General features: G+C 40.9%; 1 long non-coding RNA gene across 1 annotated transcript; it reads right to left on the minus strand.

The window, feature by feature from the left end:
• Nucleotides 1-3,176: 3,176 nt before the first annotated feature.
• Nucleotides 3,177-12,946, minus strand: LOC137457486 (uncharacterized). The gene is made up of 3 exons (XR_010991311.1): nucleotides 12,749-12,946; nucleotides 12,318-12,395; nucleotides 3,177-10,496 (listed from the first exon to the last, which is right to left on the minus strand). It is a non-coding gene; the product is annotated as an uncharacterized lncRNA (long non-coding RNA).
• Between the last annotated feature and the right edge of the window lie 388 nt (nucleotides 12,947-13,334).

A 13,334-nucleotide genomic window follows, 5' to 3' on the forward strand; every position in this document is an offset into this window, starting at 1 on the left:
AAAGAAAAAGAAAAAGAAAGATACATTGTTGGATAAACATCTCCTTATAGGTAAAAACTGAATGGGCCAAATAGATGAATAAGGCGACACAATGGGGGGGTGGGGGTGGGGGTAGTGGTGGTGAAAGGAAACGAGTCGGTGGCAGTGGAAGAGAAAGGTAAAAGTGAACAGAGGAGAGAAAAGAAAAAAATGTAAATGAGTGAGACAAAAAAGCAAAGAGAAAAAGAAAAGAGAACAAGAGGGGGAAAGAAGTAATATTTTCCTTGATAAAAATGCACAAAAGGGAAGATGAACTTTGTTCTTTTTCTCTTTCTACTCTCCTCTCTCTTTCTGCTTTTCGCCTCGCAGCACGCCAGCCTAAGCTGAGAGCTGTAATGTCATTAAATTGCAAATGCTTTTTCATTTCCGACACACACTGTTTACTTATCTGGCAAAAACATATGTTGGAAGGAATCCGTTAAATTCTGCCCATTGCCTTGGGTAAAAGTGCAATGGAAACGGACCCACTGAGCTTCTTCTTTCTTCTTCTTTTAGCACTTCCCTTATCTACAAGACTGCTTCGCAGAAAACTGGCTAGTTCAATGAAAAATGAAGATACAGCAGGAGATTAGAGAAGAACACTGAGCAAAAAATTCCTGGAGAGAGGGTCACTCCATTGCAAATGATTTCACTCCTCTAGATCTGCATAAATTACTATTTTTAAGGCATCTCCAAAGTCTGTATATTTTTCTCACTCTGTCAAACATTTAATTTCACGCCCCGTGTTCTGAATATGCTAAAATGCATATCTCTGATGCACCTTTAAGCCAGAAAAACGAATGCAAAATTGAAGATAAAATGATGTGATTTGCACTACAAGCCTATTACTTGAGGTATTTACATATAGTTTACCTCTGCAGTTCTGAGAATGATTTATTAAAAAAAAATCTGGATTAAGCTCATATAAATATGTATAAATCTTTGTTTAGAAAATAGATTTTGCAGCTGTTGTGTCAAAAAGTTCTTTAAGATTCTGTGAAGAATTTTCCTTTAGCCTGCTTTTAAAGAAAAAAGGGAAAAAGGACAGCATTTGACATCCTGCTTTGGCAGGAAGGAAAACACATGCACACACACACACACACACGCGTTCAGACAATCAGGATTTTTCTAAAGACTCGGTTGTTGGATTTTTTTTTTTTTTTTTAATTTAATGTCTTTTTTATTTATTTCACACTTTTCTTCTCAAACTTGTCTGCTGCCTTTCCTCTTCCTCGCCTCATTCGCTGGGACTCGGTACCAGCCGCGCTCTGGGCTTTCCCGAGTGCGTGAAGTAGCGGGTCAGGTGTATCTAAACAGCTATAGGCTGGGGCAGCACAGACAAAACCAAACTAAAATTCCAAAGACAAGGAAAAGCATCTCGAAGCGGCTACCAGCCCAGTCCGGCTGTGCCTGTGTCCCAGCGGAGACTCAGCCCGGTCCGGCCCGGCGAGAGGACCTGCGGCAGTGTCTTGATTCGGGGCCTCGGCCCCGCTGCTGGTAGAGCCTTGCCGCGGCTCCCGCCTCTTCGGACCCTCTCCTTTTCTTCGCGCTAAGTAATGCGAAGCAAAATGCCACCCCACCCCCACCCCGCGGTTCCCTGCTCTTCGCCGATGGCAGGAAGGCTGGGCGGCAGCGACTCGGCAGCGGGAAAGGCTGGCTTCACTCCCCGTCTGCCCTGCCCGGCCGCTCCGGGAGAGGCCTCCTCGTCCAGCAGGTATCGGGCAGGGACGCTACTTCTGAAGTGAGACCGATGTGCTACAAGCAGAGTGTGGACCTTGCCGTGCCAGGCCAGACCGTCACGGCCCCTCACCGGAGCGCGGCACCTCTCGCCTGGCGACCATCCGGGCCGGGACAGCTCGTGGCGGCGCGGAGAGGCCCGAGGGCCCCCCCTGGCGGCCCAGGCCCGGCCTCAGCAGCCCTGCCGCGACCCCGATCTTGAGCGGCTTCCCCTCCGAGGGTGAAACGCAGCAGCACCGGTCCCCGGGGTGTCACGGCGAGGTTTCCCCCTCCTCCCCGAGCCGCCTTCCCCGGCGTAGAGACTTCCACGCCCTGGGAAGGACACATTTTCGCCGCGGGTGGGCCTGCGGGGGATGGCACCCATCTCTCCTTATGGAGAAACTTGCAGTTATCACCCCAGATGCAGAGGAGGGGTGTAGACCCTCACAAGCCTTGCACTGTCACAGCTGTAATTCATGGAATTAACCTGAATAAACTTAACTAAACCACCTCTTAGGGCACTGCTTGCATTTCCTTTCTCTAGCGCATGTAACAGCCATGACCGGGGGGGGGAGATGTGCAAGGAGTGAGAGCACTTGCTGGGATAACCACATGCTCGGCAGGGAGGAATAGACTTCCCAGATAACTTCAAGGTTAATTTGAGATTTAGCTGCAAAATCTAGACTTTGAATAATACATGAACTGCAACGATTCCACTGGGATATGGTGCCCAGGAAGCGATTTCCCCCTCTGCTCTGGTCCTACCATCCTCCTTTCATCTCCAGAAAAGAAGCCTCAGGTTTGCTGGTATCCCCAACAAAGAGATGTGTTGTCGCATGACATGACACAGTCACTTGCAATAGTGCAATCCATATTATACACACCACTGTGCATTTTGGTCTCTGGTAACACACCTCAGAGATAAGAAATTGAAACTCAGAGTCTACACATCACAAACTTGGTGGTAGAAATAGATCTATCTATATAGGTATGTATGTATATATGTATGTATATATGTTCGTTTTGTTGGGTTTTTTCCCCCCCTTTGAAGGTGGTCTGCTCTTCTGGTAGGTGCATGGCAATTTCCCCTTGCAGAAATACATGATGCTGAGGGCAGCTGCCAGCTCCTCTAGTGTCACTGGATAAAGGTTTTGTGCTCTGTCCTTTTTGGCAGTTCTAGGCTAACTAAGGCCATTGACAGAGAGCCAGCACAGGTTGCTGCCTTGAAGGGATGGAGACCAGAGTCTGTACTTGTCCTCACAAACGTAGGAATGAAAGAAAAGCCAAATGTGTTCAGTTCTTGAGGAGAAGCAGCAATAATCCTCATGCACTGACGACATTAGTGAGGATGGTGTGGCAGTGGAGATTGCTGAAGGCCATCGCTTCATGTTTAAACAGGAGAAAAATGAAGTTACGAGGGAAATTAAGATGGTCTTGCAAAGGCCTTTATTTTGGACAGCAAAGGTTCATCATCTCACCGGCATCCCAGACATCCCATCCCAGAGACAGGTCTTGGCAACCATCAAGTTATGTAGTAACCAAACCCAATTACTTACAGGGTGAAACAATGATGTACAGAGAGAGGGCAACCCAGGCTCCTCTGCCATGTATCTCTCACAGTAGTGGGACAGAACTAGGGTATCCTTACTGCAATCACAGAACACTTGTCCCTCTGCAACTGGCATTGTGAAGAACGTCTAGACAGTGTCCCTTTTTCAGAATAGGCTAGCTTGCTGAAGCTCCACAGGCTCAATAGTCAAGTGAAATCATGTACTCCATCACCTCCACACCACTGTTTCAAAAGGCATTTATTAATGCTCCCTGGCATATTCTACTTTTATGTGTCAAGACACTGAGTCTGCACTGTCATTACTACACCAAGATTAGTGTTCTTAGAGTCTTAATTCCCACTGAAAGCAACTAGAAAAGCTACAGTTTGCCATGGCAGAGATGACACTAAGTAAAGGCTCTGTCATTTGAAATTGCCTTTCTCTCACTTGAATTCCCCACCACACAAGCTGGCTTTGCGTTGGAGGAACAGATCGAGGTTCTCTCCACTGAGGGGACAGCTGAACACAAACATACAGAGACACTTTCAAGAACCAAAGTAGCTCTATAGAGAAGGACAGGCAAGCAATTGGATCACAGTAATGAACACGTATTTGCAAAACTTTGCAGTTACTGGAGACCTGAATACCACAAGTACAGCCATTCCAAGGGGAACTCATCAGGGACAGATGCTGTCTCTCTCCCTACCATTTCACTAATGAAAACAGGGTGATGGAAATAAGAGAAATTGCTGAGCTGTTCCCAGTTTAAGGCATAGTCCTGTTCCTTCTCTTACCAATTTGAGGATCAATGCTAACTTTAAGGAGTTTGCAACCACTTGCTTGGTCTTTTTCTTCCCCTTGGTGTGAAAGCTAGAGATGATCAGCTACCAGGGAAGCACTGGAGACATGATTGCATGGGAATCAAGAGTAACAAGGAAAGCAGAGAGAAGATCAAATATCCATAGCTCTAGAGGATGAAATAATTAAAAAGTATCTGTTGATACTGCTTAACTTTATGTCTCTCACGACATAGACACTATATAAACTGCAATCCTTTCCCAAATTCCTCCCAACTTCCTGGCCCAGCATTGCCTCCAAGCCATTTTGGTTCCTTTCTACGAAAAGGGAACAATACAAGCCCATCTGTGTGAGCTCCCATGTTTCATGCACCAAAATCCTTATTCTGCATTGCTTTGATACAGTATTGTCTGAATGTATACCTTAAAATCCCTGACATGACTGGATCCTGTGTAGTCTATACCAGGAATATATAGCTGAGCTCTGGCTAGCATTGCCATATGCAGTGTAGGGAACCTTCCACAGGGTTTCAGAAAAGTGGTTACAGCACACGTGCACCGGGCACTTTTCACAGTAAAACAGATCTGTTCATTTTTATTTTCAAAATACCAAAGCAGTAAAATCATGTAATTGAGTAATCACTTGCCAAATTTCCTTTTTTAATCTAATCTATTTTGAGTTACATGGGAGCCAAAATGCAAATTAAACTGGTAAGGTTCCAGGGTTTTTTTTTTCCTTTTAGAAAACACAATTTAAGGTACTCCTGAGTACGGAAATTTTAGAAACCATTTGTTTTGTATGCTGTAAACTTTGGAAAACAAGTTTCAGCTTGAAGTAAATTTTCAGAGGTAATAGGTTAAATAGAAGTCTCATGTAAATTTTGATCTCTTCCTAATAACTCCAGTGTTCATTTTATAAAATTTGCCATTGTTTTAAGAGGCTCAAGGGGTCAGAAACTAGGCAAAACAGTATCCACTCTAATGGGGCACATGTACACTCTTTCAGCTCTAACTACCCAGAAAAGGAGAGATTCCTGAGCTCGATCATTTGTAGTCTCCATGAATAAAATTTTTGAGGGGTTGTTGCAGCAGCAAAAACCAAACTCCCTTGGCAGCCTAGGCAGCCCTTTATTACATGGTTAGATGGATTCTCACCATTCTACCACTGCTTCACAAAAATCACACACTTTAGCAGATTATCAGTGATAGGGTAACAGCAGCCTTCCAAAATATTCACTGCTGGAAATATTTGCTCTTTGGGTAGCAGTTGTTCAGATGAAGTCTCTCCCTACCCACAGGCAGATCTTGTGAAAACCTGAGTGACCCCCGTGGTCACTTTCTGCCACAGTGCTGCCATCTGTTGCAAAAACGTGTACCCACTCAAGTCATGGCTGTTTTCATGGTGCTTTTCTTTTCTCCCATCAAGGCTCCTTCCTCTAACTGCTGCCTCCTGGGCCCTTTTGTAAGGCTGCAAAAGGCACAACCGACCCTGTTTGTTTAAAAATGTTTAAAAGCAGTAAACCAGGTTATTTTCTTCACTGTTAAAGGAAGAGACAGATCAATCCTTAGCATGCAAAATGCAGCAGAAGAAATACAGGAGTGAGAGATGGAGGAATTACAAGGCTGAGAGTTTGCAAAAAACAGATTGACCTTGAAGCTGCCTGTCTAAAGGGGATCCTTGCCCTCTTTGCTGTGCCTTTTCTACCCCCTCTTCAGCAGTACAACTGGTACTTCTCAAATCCTGATGACTGGTTCAGTGAGCTAAAACTACTGAAAAATATATATTTTTTTTCTTCTGCTGTTGCTAAAGGTTGAGTTTTCTACCAGTGTAACTTAAATCTGCCAGGTGACTAGCCAGGGTCAGTTCAAAGGCAGCAAGAACAGTGTGCAGTCTGGGGAACAGGGACGCTCTTTTCTGTACAATTAACAGACCAGCTCTGCCAAGATCCCAAACCACAACCTCACATCTCTGATGGCTTAGGGAGACTAAAGACATTGTAGAAAGGGCAGAGGAGAGGCAGGAAAACTGCGAAATCAAAACAGACCAAGGATAAAGAGAATATGCATACTAGATGCAAAATACAGGCTGGACTGTGTGTTGATTGTGGGGAGAGATGGGAGAGGTAAAGAAATGACGCTCACTACACTCCAAAGCTTATGTGCAAGAGATGAGAAGAGGGGAGGGAAAAGCATGGTAGGAGAGATAGAATGCACAAGACCAGAAAGAAATTCACAGAAAACAATGGTTTAAGAAAAACTGCAATTAGAACTTACTGTTCACTGGAAAACCACAGTCTAGCTGTATCAGTGTGGTTAGAAAAGAACAATCCTGTGAAAAACAGCTTCATGCTTTCTCTTTTAATGTCTGACACTTTCGAGGATCATGCGCTCTTTGTACATTGCATAGTAACACACAGCAGGTACAGCAGGACACCAGTTTTAGCCAGCCCAATAAACATTTGCTCCAACTAGAGGCATGGCATTGCATGGCGTCAGCTAGGGTTAAATAAAATATTCTTCCAGTTCTGTAGAGGACTGAGATACAAACAAAAAGATTTTGATACTTCCATGGTTCTTCATTGGCATGGAAACTAGAAAGGAATATTTGTTAGATCTGACTATGGTTGTCTTGTGTGGGAGGTCTTAATATGTATTAGAAACTTGACTATTTTTCCAATCAAGTGTTTCCTCTTACATTTACATATATTTATTTGTAAATACTAATTTTCCTAGCTGGAGCACTTTAAACGAATGCACACTAAACACATTCTACACAGAAAGGGAGCAAATAGCTTAGGGTACCTGTGATGAGGCCTAGAAATGCTCCAGCCTCCATTGTGCTGTTTGGGAGCAATACAAGGTGATCCCTGCTCACCGCTTGTAGGGCTCTTATAGACCAAACTGGTGATCATTTCTCCCAATCTGGGCATCCCACTTCCCCCTGCAACAAATAAATCATAACTGACATAAACGGGCACCTGCGCCAGTAGAAATGGTGATGGAAAGGAGATGCCCCCCCACATACAGGCGTGGATTTCCTCAGAGCACAACCAACTTCAGTTTGCAGTCTCATCAGTACACACTTTACTGAGCACAGAAATGCACAGGCAACAGAATTCGTATACTCTGTAACTGCAACTTTATTTAAAACAGTACTGTGGAATGCGCAGAAACTTTCAAGTGAGATGTCAAGTGAGATGTCATCATCTGACCTCAAGTAAACAATGCTGGTTCACATGGTCAGCAGCAGTAGCATGGCCTTGAGGGGTACATGCTACAGTCTCTTGCAGCAGTGAGGTGGCAGGTTGCCCACAGATGCTGGAGCATTCCCTGAGAGCTCCCTGGGTATGTGGCAGCTTTTGATGGACACAAAGCCACCTAACACATGTGCTGGTGCTACAGGCATACAAAAGGAGTGCTTTTGTCCACTGCTGTCATCTAACACACAGCTGAGATAGGATGCATCGTGAGCTCTTCAGCTGTATGTGAGAGCCCCAGTTCATGGCAGAAAGCGTGTTTTAGTAAAAAAAACCCTAAACTTTTCCCAGTCAGCATGTGCTGATTGAAGAAAAGTGAAAGAAAGCTGGGAGCTATTCTTTCAAGATGAGGTTATGAAGCCAGATTGATAAAACGGGTAACTGTGTGAATAAGCATGAAAACAGAAAGTTGTTATCAGCTGGTCTCGCAGAAGATGTAAGTTAGGAAGAAGAGAGAGGCTTTCACATACTCAAAACACTCTTCAGGCACAACCCAGAGGCAGAAAGCTTCAAGCTAGGGTGCAGGTAAGTATGAAGCTCTGTAAATTAGTCATACTTGAAGACTCCCCCCTAAGACAGGCTGTACTGAATTAAACTGACATCTTCAATGTTATTGCGGTCACACTGACCTATTGCTACACTATGTATCAATGATTTAACAACATAAAATTGGTGAGTGTTGGTTATGAAAGGATGCTAATAGACCACAGCAGGAACATATGTCCTTTATTCCATTTACCATAAGAAAATGATCCTTAATTGCAACAGTTATTTTCAAATTGTTGGATTCAGTGCCAAACTAAGAGCATAATGTTACCTGCTGACTTATGGGGCAATCTGGAAAAGATTAAAAGACAACACCTTGTGCTTCATATTTACACTCATCTTAACAGTGAATTCATTTTATGAATTGTTGTAGGGCATATTTATAAGGTGAAATTAAGATTCCATTTACCTTAATACTGACTGATTGAAGTCAGAGGGACTACAGGAAGTGAAAAAAATACTCTGGAGAATAAAACAAATAGAGCGCCTCTTTTGAAAGTCACATACAGGTTACTTTGCATAGATTCAAATTTTTATCAGGATGGATCATAAACTGTAACGTGCTTCTCATGTCTATCAGAAAATTCTATTTTATGTGTGAATTACAGGTCTTATACATGAGGACAGATAGAACTCTTCTACTGCATTATTTGAGACTGATCAAAAACAGGACGCTTTTTTCTTGAGAAGATGAAAAGTACAGAGATAAGCAGGGAAATAAAGACTGAAGTTTTAACCAATAATATTTTCCTGTGGTTATCAGAGGAATGTAATAATTAATCTTTTAATCATTCTGAAGATTGTGTGAAATCATAATATCTCATCTTTTCCAGCCTCAACCTGCCATTCTTGATCTGAATTACAAACAATAAGAAAGGAGATGATTTAATGAGCAACTTTGTCATGTTGCCATTTTGCCTTAGTCAAAGGCAAATGTCTAGTTTTGCCTCTGAACTAAAATGGAATAAGCTTATGTTTCAACTATGCTCATAACTGAGGCAAACACGAGTAGAAAAGCTACAGCTACTTTAAAGCTAGAACCCCAGTGTTTTCATATTTTCATAGACACATAATGAAATACATACTGTTAACAAGAAACAAACATTCATTTACCAGGAAAAAAAATCCATGTTGTGAAGAAATGTGTATGAAAAGAAGTCTTAAATGTGACAAGGACTAAACTAAAGCAAAAAGAAAGATTTCAGTCAATGGCAATAGGTATGTTCTTATTATGAAGGGGGAAAAAAGTCAGCATGATTTAATCATAATAAATAGGCACTTCAATAAAGTATATATTTACACTGGCTTTCTGAATGCTAGGGCATCACAAAGCAGTATGGCTTTATTACAATGGATGGAAGATGGCAACTACTTAGAACCCAGTGCCAACATGGATTATAACAAATCCAGTGAGTATTTTGTTTTTCAATTATTCATAGAAAATTTAATCCTGATTAAGTATCCTTGGGCAGGAATTCATGGGTAGTTGATGACTGAAACCAACATTTATTTGAAATGCTTCTGTTAATTTAATCTGTGTATATGGCTTAATTATGATTGAATCCTCAATGTAACAGAAATGAATTATATCAGGATTAAAATTCTACTACCACATCACCCATTCCATTTTCTTTGCCTTTCTTTTTTTTTTTTTCCCTTTAAAAGATGCAAGCCTGCTGTTTTAATTACCTTTACATTGCCATGTCTTCTAAGCCTCAACTACTGTTTAGACCTTCATTACTGGATGAACCTTTTAGTTATATTTATGGAAAAACAAACCAAAAGCCAACCAACCCACCCAATGAAAACAACAAAAACCCAAACAAACCAATATAAACCCTATTTTAATTTCCATTACTATTTCAACCAGTGTGAACATCAGTTGCACAAAAAGGCTTTGCCTTTACACCACTAGTAAAGTGTCTTGAAGTCAGTTGTGAACATTTTACACATTTTATAGAGGACTCTCTCTCTTGTTTCCCTTTCTTTCATACTTATACATTTTATAAAATTCATTTTCTGTAAAGCATGAAAATAAAATAACTTGTACTTGTCATTACATATCACACCAATTTCACAACTGGCCTATTTCAGACTTGTTTGAGCTTGTAGATGTTTTAATAACAGCATTTTATAACACTGTCAAACCTAGTACTGATATAAAGTAAGGACAGCGTTTTGTGTCTGTGAATGGGAGAGAAAAGGCTCGTTGTACTTTTCTGTGATGCAGCTCAGAACCACATCTACACAAACAATATTTATAAAATTATTCAAACTATGGATTTTCCACTCAATGATACTTTTAACAGATTAATCTAGAAACCTTGTCAGACTAAAGGTCTGTGAAGTGCTCCGATACTGTCACTTAGTTTTCCAGTGAAATGAATGTATCACACCTGCATATTCAAGTTATTATTGCACATTTATTACATAATGTCTTCTTCCTAAACATCTCAGAAGAGATGTCGATTTTTATGTCCAGAGGATACTGTTAGTGGCAATGTCACTGATGACAATGAAGATACTTCCCAATATAGACTATGAGATAGAAAAAGTCTGTAGAGGATAACCATGGAGATGCACTGACAGAGGATAACGCCTATGGTAATAATCTAGAGACCAAAAGGAAAAAAAAAGTAAAAAACAAAAAGTGAAAACCGCCCCACAAAACAACCCACAATGAATTTCTATTGGCATGCTGTCTAAGTACTTGAGGTTTAACTTTAAGCCTTTTAATACTGCTGCAGTTACAAAAGATTTGAACATCAATCTCAAGCCCAGGATTCACTCTCACACCTGTGTGGTTTTATATCAGCAGATAGCCCTGGGCAAGTCATATAACCCTTCTGGCAGTCTCTGTTCTGGGGAATTTCAGACTTGCAATCCACCACCCATGCAGTTTCACAAGCAGAGGTGATATTTAAATATTCTATTCTTACAACAAACAGAGCAGGGGAAAAAAAAAAAAAAGGAGAAAAAAAATGCCTGGAAACACTTTGCACTAGCACACTCATGGAACTGTGAGGACAGTGATTTATCAATCTCACTTAGTCAAATATGTTTTCAGTGCAAGTCTTTCTAAATGTAAAAGACATCTAAGGCAGTAGTTACGAAACATACAACTATTTTTTCTGAGAAAGCAAAAGCTTTGTACAGGGAGTCTTTTAAAACATGTTTTTTCAACATAAATAGGGTATTTACTGATGATGCATTTATTGTATTGAAGTACAATACAATATGAAAGACCTGAAAAAATAAATCTAATAAATCTGAGGCATTCATTCTTCTGACAAGCTGCCAGAGCCTGCAGAACTTGCTCTCAGACTGGCATCTTTTCTGCTCTTGATGTCATGTGCAAAACACGAGGATTTGTGCTGTGTTAAAGAAGGAAACACAGCTAAACCATCATAATTTAGAGGTTGTAGATCATTACACTTGCTCAAACGCAAGAGCAGAGCAATTGCACTCCCTCTTCAGTAAGCTCAAAATTTGAAAACGTTGTCAAAATTTCCTTTACTGATCTCACCTCTAGAGACTGTCCTCCTGCTCTGATGATGTTTTCATCAAGTAACAACTAAAAGCCTCTTCATTAGTATCTCTGGAGGAACCTCTAGATTTCTTTTTCCCTTTTTTTTTTAAACAAACACAGTATTTTACTATATATTTTTAGTGGAACCTTTTTATTTCCCTTGTATATCCTCTACACAAATAAAAGCTCAATTTCTGAAAACATTTGCACACAAATGCATATATGTTTTTCTATATGTCTATAAACATAGAGGAAAAAAAGCAAACTTTACCCTGGAATGAGTTAGTCAGTGAGGACAGTAGTACACTGTGTCTGAACATGGCAGGCTTCACACTGTAGTTCTCCAGCTCCCAGTATGTTTTAGCAACTGAGAAGTCCAGAGAGTCCACCTTTGCTTTTAACTGTTTAAAGCTTACCAGCCAAACTACCTCTCCGGACAGATTTCTTAATCTAAAGAATACAGTTCATCTACAGGTTCCCTGACCTATTTAGCCAAACAAAGGTTTTAAAGGATGAAGACTAAAAGGCAAACAACAGCAACGAAAATCCACTGATTTATCTTTCTGCTACCTTTGTTAAAAGAATCCCCAAGGTGTTTTTAATTAAAAAAGAAAACAAGCAAACAATAAAACAAAACACCCCCTCCATACTTTCCTTTGACTTCACAATATTCCCCCCTCCCTGCCTTAACCTAGAAATGATTACTCTTAGATGATTCAAACCCTGTATGCCTTTGTAAAATATGACTCACATTAGCATCAACGAAATCTGTGTGACTAAGACTTTTCAAGTTGCTTTGGGGTCATAAGATTAACAGCCTAAGAGCATGAGTTTGCTAACAAACACTGAACATGAAGAACAACTACTATTCAAATTCCATCTCTTTTATCTTGCCCGTACATACCTTTTCTCTTTGATATTCTCTGAATATTACAGCAATGGTTGCAAGACATGGGTGGCACAAAAACCAGAGAATGCAGGCCTGAAAGAGAAGATGAGTAGAAGTTATAGAATGACTACATGCCAGCTTAGAAGAAATGACAGTTAGAGGAACTGCATTTACATTTCTGTCTATTTTATGAACCCATTGTTTAATTTTTAATCAACAGAATGAAAACCACACAATGAAAGGTGGGATTACTGTTTAAAAAAGCTCTTTATGCCCTGTCAAATTAAAATGGCTACTCAGAATATGATGACAGGGTGCAACTTAATCAAAATAGACACTTAAGCGTTAACTTTCTCATGGAGGAAAAGCGTTTCATGCTTCAGTCAACTGCATGTCACAATTATATTTACAGCAGAAGGGATCGGCTTCCCTGACGTAACCCATACTTTGGTGAAGGTGATATAGAACTCCCTTTTCAGCGTGCTTCTTTCTGCTGTGATGATCTGGTAAAGACCAGCAGCCAGTGACAAAGCCAGGCAAACTCTGAGGCCAATAAGCAGTCCACTTGCTAAGCCATGATGTGAATGGTAGCTGTGGTGATTCGTATCTTCAAACTGCTCCCAAATTAATAAAAAGCTCTGGAAAACAACAGGAGCAAAGTACATTTAAACAAGGTTACACTAGACCTCAGTTTATATTTCTATCATGGATTAAATTATCTGCACAACTGGTGGTGATCTACTCTGCTTGTTCAGGACTTTGCCATGTTGCACAAAAATACCCTAGTGGGAACTACTTTTTGGCACTACCTATTACTCTAAGTGCAGCTGGAAGGAGGAGAGTCTCACTCTTGCATTCTGTACTTTTTAGAAAGTTTGACGAGTTACAGTTTCCTCTAATTTGGACAGGATAAATGCTGCACCTTAGCATAAGATCCAAAATCACCACCTAGTTAAACAGTGGCCTACTTAGCAGGAAGCCCACTGAAATGATTCCACAGAGCTACAGGGAGGTGTCTCCTTCCACTTGGGA

This window comes from Melanerpes formicivorus, unplaced genomic scaffold, assembly GCF_026170545.1.
Source record: "Melanerpes formicivorus ecotype bairdi unplaced genomic scaffold, bMelFor1.0.p_v2 SCAF_1, whole genome shotgun sequence".
NCBI lineage: Eukaryota > Metazoa > Chordata > Aves > Piciformes > Picidae > Melanerpes > Melanerpes formicivorus.